Source organism: Drosophila melanogaster, chromosome 2L (assembly GCF_000001215.4).
Source record: "Drosophila melanogaster chromosome 2L".
Lineage (NCBI taxonomy): Eukaryota > Metazoa > Arthropoda > Insecta > Diptera > Drosophilidae > Drosophila > Drosophila melanogaster.
Genome location: NT_033779.5, coordinates 16995235 through 17007865, shown reverse-complemented (window position 1 = coordinate 17007865; position 12631 = coordinate 16995235). Strand labels below are relative to the sequence as shown.

The window sequence follows — 12631 nt, the reverse complement described above, 5'->3', positions numbered from 1 at the left end:
GCTCAATCGATGGTGAAAAATGCAGACACAAAAAGTTGCACATGACAATGAATGTTAATTGCAATGGGAGGCTGTCTCATTCTCCCGCTCATTACCCCTTTCACTCACTCTTTCGCCGTCTGCCAACAAGCAACTCTTAAATTTACGCTCTCAAATTATGTATAATAAATGTATTGCAATAACAGAAACATTTGCATGAAGTGGATCCGCAATTGTTAGTGACTGCGTGATGTGTATTTTTGTTTTAATGTGGTAAAAACAATAAAAAGATCAGCGAATGTCAGGCCATGAGACTGAAACTCCAGTGGGGGAAGAAAAGCAAATGGAAATGGAATATTGTCAATAAAGGATGTGAGTATCACCTTTATAACTTTTGGTAAAAAGAGCCAGCATAATGATTGAAGGCTTTAGTGAAGAGATTAATGTAATGTTTTATAGTAAAATAACAAATTATACAAATAGAAGGTCTTCCAATTTCAAAGAAGTATATAATGTTAGTTACAAGTGGTAATATTACCTTATTTTAATCCTGTCTTTCCATTTGTATTTATTCAATTATTTCCAACAAATTGTGTCATTAAATAATTGTATGCCATCATCGCCTATTGGTCTAAATTAATTCATTTTTTTTCGTTCTTCGAATGCGACCTATTATGCCAATTGTAATCAGATTTCATTAATCCCGCATTAAGAGCTTTTATACCATTGGTTAGTCAAGTACTTTTCCGCATTAATGGCAATAAAATCTATTTGAAACTACTGCACTGCAAAAAGGTTAATTATCCGATTGCAGCTACTATCAAATCAGTGAAAGGACCCGGAAAAACAAGAATTAACAACAAAAATATTCGTTTCAGTGGTATAGGAAGTTAATTTTCTTTTTCTGAGTAAATTAATTCACATCTAGGTTAACAAATGTTTAACTTCCGTCGAACTACAGTTTCATTGCTATATAATTTATTTTTATGTAATTAAATAAGCTTATATTGTTTCGTGTGTAGAAGTGTAACTAATAATGTATATTTCCTTTTCATTACAGTGCCTTAATATTTTCCACCTTGACAAAATAGTTAACATAGCTCCTATATGCCATATGGCCATCCAGCCAGATTGGAACTGGCTCTCATTAAGTTGACTTTAAGCCGCATTGCGCTTTGGCCGCATTAATCCTCTTGTTCAGTTTTCATTACATTTGCGCTTATCTGCATAATTGAAATGAATGTTAAAACGTTATTTGCCGTTTTAAATACCGATAAAAGTGTGCGTAAAAAACGGATATATACCGGGCATGTATTTATATAAAATAAGTGCACAAATGTGCAATGACATATGAAAAACATATCATTAATTTTAAATAACGAAATTAAACAATTAATTGCCAAAGACATGGCCACCCCGCAAAAGTCCGCGACAGCAAATTTAATTTCACATTTCAGTGGACAAACACCCAGCCCAAAGAATCGAATCCAGCTCAAAAGTGGACGTTACCATTCCATCTCGACCGTCATTAGTAATTAAAAATTAAATAACTATCAACCAGATGGCAGTGGAGCAGCACTTGCCAAAATATAAACCAAATAATATTGGGTAAATTATTAAATATTCTGAAGGGATGTTGGAACTGATAAATTCACTCAGTAGGCTTTCTTTTATGGAGTTTTAATGTCAAAATAATAATTTTAATACTTAATATAAATAAATTAATTATCAATATATTTAGACATTTTCCATAAAAATTAAATTACAAGCACAAAAGCTTACAAAACAGCAAACAAAACAAACCTGAAAAGCGAGCAACAATGCGACAGGCCGACAAACAAATGAAATTCATTAACATCCTTTTAATTGCATTAGACAATGACAGGCAACAGACATTCGAGGACAAACGGAATGGGCCTGGATTTTGGCCACTGCGTGTGCATTTTGCATGCAAATTGCCAAATTAATGAGCCCCCAAACGAAAAACCTCAGTAAATACGGGCAAAATAAATTTATAAATAGGGAAAGAAGTTTCTTTGTAAATATCCAAATTAATAGCTAAGTGCGTTTTAAAATGGAGGGCTGAGTATATAGTTCGCGTCCTTTCACTGTTCACAACTGTAGAACGGAATAAAGAATTGATTATAGATATTGCAACGAATTCCTTTAAAAATTCGCTTTTCAAAAAAATCCAAATTTAAAGCTCTAATTTACCTTTGTCCCAACTTTTGATTGTACGGTCAAGGCAAAGCTTTATTCGGACAATTTCATTGTGATTCAGAGATGGGCGGAAAATGGGTTTTGGCAGATGGTATAGCCATCACAACCTGGTACATGGAGAACTCCCAACAAGCCGAAACACAGTCGACCGTCAGAAAAGTCAGTAGTCAGAGTCAGATTCAGAGTCAGGAGTCGACTGCGTCTATATAGCCAAATCCTAGTTCACTTAAAATTTCACATTTCCTTCCGCACACTCGAAATGCTTGCGGGAAGCAGAGAAGCACAAGGATTGCCGTGGGAAATGCGATGGGAAAATCGGAGAGAAATGCGGAGGATGGCAGGAACTCACACAGCCCGACAGTAAAAGCTGCTGTTGGAGCTTAAGTTAACAACTTATGCCAGTTGTGGAGATATCATGGCCGCAGAGCTGGCGCTCAGCTCCTCGACCGAAGGGTCGAAGGACACGGGACTCGGGCCGAAGGACATCTCGCACAGAGAATGCATTTAGGAAGGAAATTAGTAAGTAAATGTCATAATTTGCCGAAGCCAGTGGAAAAGAGCTTTGTGCATGAAGAGGGGATTACGAAGTCATTACGAACACATATGCCTGAGCTCTCGCTTTCCCTCTCACTTTCTTCCGGCAAATGAAAATTAATGAGATGAGATGCGAGAAACAGGACACCTTGGACTGCCATTCAGCGCCGGCTAATCAAAATGCTAATTTCAATTGTCCAACTTTAGGGAGAAATACACCCGTTCGGTAAAATGAGCACACAACCGAAGTAGAAAGGATACACTGGGGAATGCATGTTGCGCACAGCAGATAATGTTTGAAAATTAATACAATCTATATATATATATATGTATTAAGCATATATTTATATTTTATACTAATATATCGAGTGCTTTATAGAAAATCTGAGGCCCGTTTATAGGTTTCTCCGCAATTCGAATGTGGAGTGCGTGTGAAAGCTAACAATGCTTATAATAACGAGGTCCCAATTGCACAAAATCTTTGACTTTCTACCTTCGCCTGCCGAGGGAAACAGCGACGAAGACAGTGGCAGCCAAAGGACCCAAGGGGCCAGGACAAATGGGCCAATAGCGGGCAATGCCAACTGGTTGTTGTCAACACACAACGTCAGAGACTCGCAGATACGGACGGAGAAAGTTGGGAAGGAGGCAGGAGAAATGGAGAAAGGGAGAAAGAGAGAGTTGGTCACAAAAGACGAGTCTCTGGCACGCCGTAATCCTTTTCAATGTTAACTTCCGCTGTGCCCACATTGCCCTTGGCAAATTACTTGTATCCTTTTCTTCCTTTACGACGTTTTTTATATTTATACAAATATATATATATATAACGTCTGGCTGCTTCGTCTTGTTTTTGTTATTTGTGCCGCAACTTTTGATAACGTCAACAGAATTGAACATAGCCGCAAACCAAAAGCAGCAACAATTTCTGTCTCTGCTCTGGCACATTTTCTTTGTCTTTGAATTTTCATTTCGGCTTTTCCCTGACTTCCCTCGACTCCGCTGTCTTTGCTTTACATATTTTTTATACATTTTCACTGCCTTTTTGTGTGGTTATTGGCCGAGGGAGCAAGTAGGAAAATCCCTTTGTGCCATCGACGAGTTTGTCAATTTGTAGCAAATGCAGTAAACATCATCTAATTGACGTGGAAACTACCGCCTGCCAGAGTGCCACAAAAGGTTCGATCTGCGCTTTTCCACAGTTTTCCACAGCCCCTGGCCTTTTCTTCGTTAATTGTGCGGCTCCTATTGATGCTGCGCTTGACATCTGTCCACGTGTCCTTCCCTCGAATCTCCCCACTTTTTATAACAAAGAGTCCCTCAGGATATGGGGTATGGGCAATTAAATCGAAACAGGGCTGGCCGGAAATGCTTGCAGACATTATTAATAAAATTATTATTCAAGTTCCTTATGTTAATATAGACGTGGTATTACTCCAAGTCTCCGTTTGCTTTACCTGAACTTCATTTAAAGAACTCTAGGGTATTAACCATTGAATACACATGAAGAACACTTCGTATATTCTTTCCACATACCCAACATTGTAATCTGGGCCCGTCAATCTGACTTCAGTGAGATTGGTCCAGAGGGATAAACAACGGACTAATTTCAACCAGGTTTGTATCCTAAAGAGCCCCTTTCCTTACATATCCTTCATCGGGAACTGCCTGCGCTTGTCAGGTGGGTAATGTTGCTTTGCATAATGTTATTAATTGAGTGATGGATTGCTTATAAAATGATATCAATGAAAGCTTGCTTACATAAGTCAAGTCAAATTTTTGTTGCAAGGGATAAAACAAAAAGCGTGGTGTGTATGTCTTCTGTCGTCTTTTTCAACAAATCTATCAGTCAAAAATCAAATGCTTCGTGTGTGTGCGTCATAACTTAAAAACTTAAAGGGTTTTGCAAAACTTTTCCAACTATAGCGCGTCTAGCAGCAAAAGCAAAAATGCAGAAAATGTGAAAAATCGTACCGCTAGCACTCCAAAGAAAAAAGGGGAAAATAAAGGGAAAACTCACAATTTAACTGATGGAAGTAATTAAAGTATATTTAATTGATGTTAATAGGCTTTAATTATAGTCATTAACAAATTTTTACATTTATGGAAACCCAATAAATATATACAGAAAAAGAGGACAAGATTTTTTTTTAATTTTTGCTACAATTTTATTCATTTTTTATCTTAAATCGAATTTACCCATTAGGTAACCGAGCAACTTTCCTATGTTTTTCGATTCTTTTTTTGAATAACTCAAATTTCTTTTGGTTTGCCAGAGTTTTGTTATTTTTCCTTTACCACGGTGTTGTTTCTTGATTTGTTGTTATTGTTCTAGCCATTGTTGTTGCCGTCATTGCGAATTGTTTGCGCTGCTCGCGTTTTCCTCAGTTGCGGTTCAACGCGCCCACCCACCACCGCCTTTTTCGCCTTTCCGCTTTCCCGCTTTCTCCTCACCATTTTCATCATCATCAAAGACAACAGCAACAAGCAATTTCTGAGCGCGGCGAAAACTTTCGCCCAAAAAAAAGTTTTTCTGCACATGCCAATGGAGGCGAAAAAGGGTTCCACATGCGTGCAGGTGCACTCATCTATGTGTGTGTAAGTTTGGTTTAAGTTTTTAGCATACACCTCAAGGCATAGCGTCCAAGGGGGCGGAAGGGGCGTGGCAGATCGGCGGGGCAAAGTAACGCCAACGGTAGCGGCTCGAGCAAGGGCGAATGGAAAAACTTGCACAAAAGACCAGCAGTCAGACAGCAGTCCAGAAATGCACAAATAAAAAAAATCAATAGGAATATCCAAATATGCAAATTTAATTATTTATTATTTACATCAAAGTATTTGTTAGTTTAAGACTAAAAACTCTCAAAATACTACATTAATATACAGATACACGAAAGCAAGACTGTAAGAATAATTATTTTTAAAAATTATCAATTATTACTTGATTTCGTTAGTAATTCAAATGCATTTTTAATTTTGATATGAAAACAAGCTTTCAGCCCTTTTTTTCTGCCAGTGCACGTGCGCTTGTGTAGGTTTAGCTGCGTGCCAGGCACACCTTGAGGAAAATTGTGCGCCTCGCCCGCAAGCAGACATTGGTTAACAAACTTTTCAACTACCTAACGCACATACTCGCACACATGCGTGGCCTGAGAAATTATTATAACACGCCACGTTGGCAACCTTTTCATATGCCAACAACTTTGGACAGGACGAGGGCGAAGTTGGCTGGGAGGGATCTCCGGATCTCCGGCTACCCGGCTCACCGGCTTCTCGCCAAGTCCTGTGTAGATATAAAATTATGCGCGTTTATTCGTAAATTAAGTGTGCTGGGGCTGTTGCTCTTTGAAAGTTTGAAAGCAAATCGCTGGCTAACTTGGCCAAAAAGGGAGCCCATTGGGTTGTAACCGCGGCGCATGCATCTTGTGCGGTTGGAGCGGGTGTGGCACGTGCCTGGTCGATTCCTTAGGGACAGGATGTTTATTAAAAATGCACAAGTCCTAAGTGGTCATGTCCATCGATAGCCGCAGCCATATTAAATTTATTTAACAAGGTTCTAAAAATTACACTGCCCCTAGGCGGAGTGCTTGCCAACCGAACATTTCCTTTGGACATAAACCAGATGGTAAGCAAGTGTCTCAGTGGTTGAAAAGATATTTTTATCACTCTTAGAGAAATTATTAAAGAATACTCCAAAATATAGCCCCTCATCATGCGTGACAGAAATTTTAAAGATTCACTCTATAATTTGCACTTCAAATAACAAGTTGAATATCCTATATTATAACTATCTTAATCTTTATGAGCTCCTTCCTTTCAAGGCTTCCCACCGAGATGATCAGTTTTCCGCATTTAGTTTTCTGTAATCGATATAATCAAAGGTTTACGCAAGACGGTGCCCTCCTTAAACGATAAGTGTGGTAATACCAAGATACCAAGGGACGGAGGAAAGTGCTGCATCGAGTGCAACATGGGAGGATGGAAAACCCAATGGGGCAGACACCGCAAAGTGGAGATGTGGCAGAGCTCCGATCCCGAAACTCGGCAAAATTCAGCTGCAGATGCCAAGCGAAGCGCAGCGCACACAACATTATTGGCAGGTGGAAACAGCAGCCGTACAGGTAGCTCAAGGGGGCGTGGCAGGGCGAGCGCTTTGAAGCGCGCTAAAAATTTTCAGATTTTCGGAACATAACATTTTACGGTTTCACGGTTCATTGCCACATGCAGGAAAAGTGAAAGATATATAGCCATACAGGTGCAGCTCACTTTCTATGGGTGTGTTTGTTTCAGGCATAGAGAGAAAAAAAGTGTGCCAAACTTCTTTGCCTTGAAACTAATTGAGAATTAAGTTGTCTACTAAAATATCTATTATAAAATTAATACAAATATTTAAATCCAAAATTGTTGGTTGTTGGATTTTTAAAAACCAAATAAAACTGAAAGATTTTGTGCGGCTAAAATCCATAGAGTTAACATACATTTTGTTAGAAAAGATATAAAAAAGTTTTTTTTCTACAACGCTACATTTATTACAACTTTTTACTGTTATTAACCAAGAGAAATACAATGTATTCGCTAACAATTTTCAAGTGCATCAGAGCACATATGAAACCGATACCTTTCGTTTAGACGCTCAGCAACCGTTTGAGGAGTTCGAGGAGGCTGCAGGGTTTTTGGAAGGAGAGGGTGTCAGCAGGATAACTTTTGGGTTTTCGTTGATTTTGTTGTTGTTAAGCTTCCACGAAATATTTTAAGCAGTTTAGAAACTGCTCATGTATATCACAAGAGTTCACATATCACGCACACAAGCGCCAAACGGAGTGGGGGTCAAATTTTCGCATATATCGATGGAACTCTCGCTTTTGTTTGGATTTTGTTCGCTCTTTTCGCAGGTTTTCGTCCGCTGTTTTTAATATTTTTTTTTTCATCACCTAGTATGGTCGTTGTCGCTAAGCCTTTTGATTTCGGCTCTAAGCGTATCGGATTTTTGCATATTAATTCATTTAAATTGTTAGCAGAGTTTTAACGTGTCGTTTTTTGTGGGTTTTCAGCGCGAGTTTTATGCAGGTGTTTTTATGCGGTTTCTTGGCTGATGGAATTTACCCCAGCTCAGTTTCGATTCAATCAATTTGCGCTTTTAATGATTCATTAATGAGGAACCTGAATTTAATTACGCCAATAACAGGAGCTTATTGATTTTTATAAACGCTACTGGTTTTTTCTTTATTAGCCTAATGACTAACGGCTGCAATTACATTTAAACAATTCTTTAAACTGCCCTTCTGGTTTAGTTTGTACCACTCCCTAAAACGTGTATATCCTCCTTCATATTGATAATTTATGTTTATTGCTTATGCAAAGCGCAAATTCCAATAAGAGGCAAATCAAACAAATTGCTGAAAAGTTTCCATCCACGAGAAAATGGCAGGGTCATCCCCATTTTATGGGGAAAGAAGCCACTAAGCTAATGGCATTTGGCTCGTTGATAAGCCGCTCGACCTCGAAAATTAGCAAACAATGTGCGTAGTCTTAAATGCCTTTGGCTCCGCCCTCCTTCGCCGCTTGCATTTATTGTTTTTCATTTTGGGTTTTCCGCAGAGGTGAAAATTGTGTGCGAAAAAATCGTACGTGCGTGAAAATGAATGGCTAGGGAGCCCAGTGTAATTGTCCGGCAATGGCATGGGAAAATGCTTTCCGAGATGGTTGCGGTTCCAAAGAGATTGGCGATGTTCGCGTGGAGTTTTCCCGCTGGCGTGTGGTCAGGTGTTTGTCAGAGATATGACCGTGCCCCCTCGTCCATATGATTTAATGTTAATCACATTTAATGGGGGCGTTCGGTGGAAAACATAATGGAAGGGTGGGAAAGCGAAGAGAAGTGGACGGTCGTATTGAAAATAAAAGCTCGTAAATTAAATTTAACACCAGCGAATCGCAATGAATAGCAAACAAAAGTGTAGACAAATATAGGGAATTTAACCAGAAGTTGTACTAAGTTGTACGAAGCTTAAGTTTAGATAGAAATAGAAAAAATGTAATTTTAACAATGTGTTTAGAAAATAATCTTAAACCTAATACAATCCAATAACACAACTTATTAATTGGAAATAATTGCTTCTCAATTTTTTCGCTTGCTAATATTATATCTTTTTTCTTAAAATTACAGAAATTTTAAAATATATAGTACAAGGTCCTTTATAATCCTTGCAAAATATATTTTTCCCTGTACAATGCTTCATCATAGTTACTTGTAGTCTAGCCCCAGGAAGGGTGTGAAAAATAGGACCGCTCACAATGGCCAAATGATGCCGCTACTGGTATTCCCCTCAACTTTTCCATCTGCCAGACTAGGCCCATAAATTTTTACTAAGCACACGCAGTGCGCTCTCCATTGGCCTGGTCTGTACCATGGAATCGTGGTTCCCTTGCTGGCCTGGTCATCTATTTCCCTGGCCTGAGAGATGTGTCTACGTCTGCTGTCCGTTGTTTTTTTTTCCTCGCTTTTTTTTATCGTTTAATTAAAATTCGCAACACGTAAATCCATTTGAGCCGCTGCTGCAATCTTTACTTTAACCTTAAGGCGGTCGAATCCCAATCCCGGTCCCAGTCCCAGTCCAGCTTTCCCGTTTCCATCTGCCATTGCCGAGTGTTGTGTGTGTGTGGTAAATCCTGTTTTTCTATATTGTTGCCCTATAAAACCACTTTACACAATTTTCGTCTTTTGTTTTTCGATTTTCTTCATGTTGCTCTGCGGCAATATCTTCTATCGTCCCTCTGATGCTCTTATTGAAATTAAGTTCATTTCAAGCTACTGAATGGTTGGTTTTGGGAGATTGGAATAAAATGGATCGAAATATTCCTTAGCTTTGGAAACTAACCATATGAAAAAAATATTTGAAAAGAGGTTTTGTATATATGAAATATTTAAATTATTTATAACAAGGAGAATACATTTTATAAAAGTTCTGTTTTCAAAAAAAAAAAGAGTATTACAAGGTCCTTTTGAGAAAAATATATATCCGTTTTGATTTCGCTGCTTGTTGTGCAGTCGTTGGCTCTTCTGGTGCTGTTGGCCAGCTGAAGCCCTGACTTTTACCAATTATTGCTAGTGCCGGGGCCAGCCAGCGAATTAGCCTTTGTTGGGCAACCAATCAACCGGCGACCAGGGTTCTCATCCCTCTGGTATTTTTCTCTGTGTACTTCCCCCTTCGTTAGCCGCTGGCTTTTCATTACTTTTCTATCAACGTACTTAGGCCATTGTTGTGCAGTTATTTAGCACAATCAACACCCGATGCCGCTGATGGTGAGTGCCCCTGCCCCGATTTCATTTCCCCCTTTGTCTTAGCATCCTGGCGATGCAGGGATATCCTGCTACTTGGGAGAGAGCTTAGTAAATTTTATCAATGGCAAAACATTTCTCTGCCACTGGCCCTGATGGTAAGGATGGTTTCACCTGAAGGCAAGATCCTTTGTTCATTTACGTTTCACTGGAGCTGCACACAAAATTAATGGAAATTGCTCTGCACAATGTACGAGGCAATCCAGCCCTGTCCAAGCAAAAAGGAGCAGGACAGAGCTATTAAAAAATTAACAAATGGCAGGACTGAAAGTGGCAAACTGAAACTACAAGCAGGCCTGACTTGAAGGCATTCCATGTAATTGTTGCATGTCCTGCCTCCGCCTGCGATTGCATTCAATTGGAATTATCTATAAATTGACGAGAGGAATGAGAACTGAGGCATTGGAACGATGGGTGCGATAAAGGACTGGCCAGGAGCTGGGAGTTCGGGGATCTTGTGGGCTCCTGGACAAGTTGTTAAGCGCACGACTTGGTCCAGAAATTGTGTGGAATTAAGTAAGGAATTAAGGGCAGTTGAGAGGTTGGATTAGATTTTAAGTTACAGGTAAGGTGAGTCTAGTAGGATTTTAGGGCATTTTGACTGCCTGTCTGTTTGCGACTCAATAAAATTTGAATTGACCGATATTAAGTATGCAATAGCTGTTTGATCAATATCTAATGTGTAGAATAACAAAGTTTTTAGGTTCTTCGATTTTACTAATTCTAATTCTTCTTTAGTTTTGTCATATGTTTTTGTTATGTTGTAGGTATTTATCTATATATGGATTTATCATTAATTTTGATGAATAGATTCTGTCCTTAAAACTAAATAAGATTACTTCTTCGACATATTTGTTAATACTTTTCTTACAAAAACAAAGTTTTCTCTTCCAGCACTTATTTAGCTCGTCGGGTAATTTCGATTCACTTCAACATGTTTCTTTCTTAATTTTCTCGCTACTTGTTGATTAGTTTTAAATGAGTTTTGCTGCCGGCAGTGCTTCACTTAACCCGATGCCATCCTAACCGTTCACCTCCCTTCAGGCCCTGATTGATATTTACGCGCTTCGCCTGATTGAAGTGTAATCAGCAGGCAGTCAGTCAGCGATTCAGTCGCTCCTTCACTCAGTCAATCAATCGGAGAAGCTGCGGGCCATGTATTAGCAGCTGAATGAAATGTAAGTGAGCAAATCGTAATTAAAATTGCGCCCATCAGCGCCAAGAAGGGCAAAAACAAAGCTGAAGAGGCGCGGAGCGGGCGTTACAGGAACAATCGAGGCGGCAAAGTACGCTCGAGGACACAAACAATATGCATTAGGGCTGAACGCTGTGTGGGCGTGGCAGAGCGAGCGGCGGAGTGGTAGAGGGAACGGGTCAAAGCACTCGGCTGTCTGATGGCAATGACGTTGACAGAGACGAGACACTAATGAAAATGCATAACCAGTTGCAGCAGCAGTCAAGGGAAAAGCAAAGCTATAAACAGGAGTATTACTGCCAGAAGTGGGAAACTGGAAGTCGCCAAAAGAAGTTCATACATTAATATATTAATGCATTGGTAAAAAGATAAATAAATTGATCTTTATATTTTGCCAAATATCAAGTTATTTTCTGCAAATATTATTATTATTCTTAGAGGAATTATCATAATCACAAAATGTAATTTTTTTTATTAAAAAATAAATACATTTTCATAACCAAAAAGACATGTTAAACAGCCAAGCATTCGTACCTGGGACCATAACCGATCGTCAGAAGTTGAAGGACTCGGCCGGCAAAAAGGGCGAGAACAAAAGGGAGTAACAGGATAATGAGGAATGCAGCGCGGCTGAAAGGAGTTAGCGACTGCAAAACAAATTCTGAAATGGGCAGCACAAAAGATGAAAGCGGCCCACTCATAAATAGGGTGACACAAGTGGAAAACGTGAGGGGCGGGAAAGCCCACTGCACTCATCGTGTGTGTCTCTGTCTGGTTTCTGTCGCTGTCTCTGTCGCTCATTCCGGCACTCTGTCCCCGTCCCTTTTGAAACGTGCCCCTCGCCACGTCTCACTCACGCCCTCCGATCCGGATTCTGAGTCTCCGTCCGGGCGTAAATCAAAGTGAAAAGCGTGCTAATTGCATTAAAAGCATATAAACAAAATGCAATGCAAGTGGCTGTGATAAATATAAAAAGCAACAGCGCAGGCCCTGAAAGGCCTCGGAATGAATGTCACTGTATGTGGACTATACACACATATCTCGCCATCTCTTTCGGTTCCACCCAGTCCCTTTTCGGTGCCTTTTGTGCTGTGAAATTAAGCAAATAAGCCCGAGCAAAGAGCAACCAAAAATGGGGAAGCGAAAAAGTACTGGAGATTCAAGTAAATTTGTTAGCTCGACGAAACCCTTTTCAGCTCTTGTTAGTATCCAACAAATTTTATACGGCGCCACAAAGTTGACCATTGAAAAGGGTGCCACAAAACTCTTTAACGATACCAAATCAGATCAGTCGTGAATGTTTTTCCAAAATTGGGAGGATTAATTAATATAAGAAGGTCAAGGGCAGTAGAAATAACTAAAAATTGCAA

General features: G+C 39.5%; 2 long non-coding RNA genes across 2 annotated transcripts; both read right to left on the bottom strand.

Moving 5' to 3' along the window:
- Window positions 1-8924: 8924 nt before the first annotated feature.
- lncRNA:CR45357 (long non-coding RNA:CR45357) lies at window positions 8925-9183 on the bottom strand. The gene has a single exon (NR_124318.1). It is a non-coding gene; the product is annotated as a long non-coding RNA:CR45357 (long non-coding RNA).
- Window positions 9184-9314: 131 nt separating this feature from the next.
- On the bottom strand, window positions 9315-9539 carry lncRNA:CR45356 (long non-coding RNA:CR45356). Its single transcript, NR_124317.1, has one exon. It is a non-coding gene; the product is annotated as a long non-coding RNA:CR45356 (long non-coding RNA).
- Between the last annotated feature and the right edge of the window lie 3092 nt (window positions 9540-12631).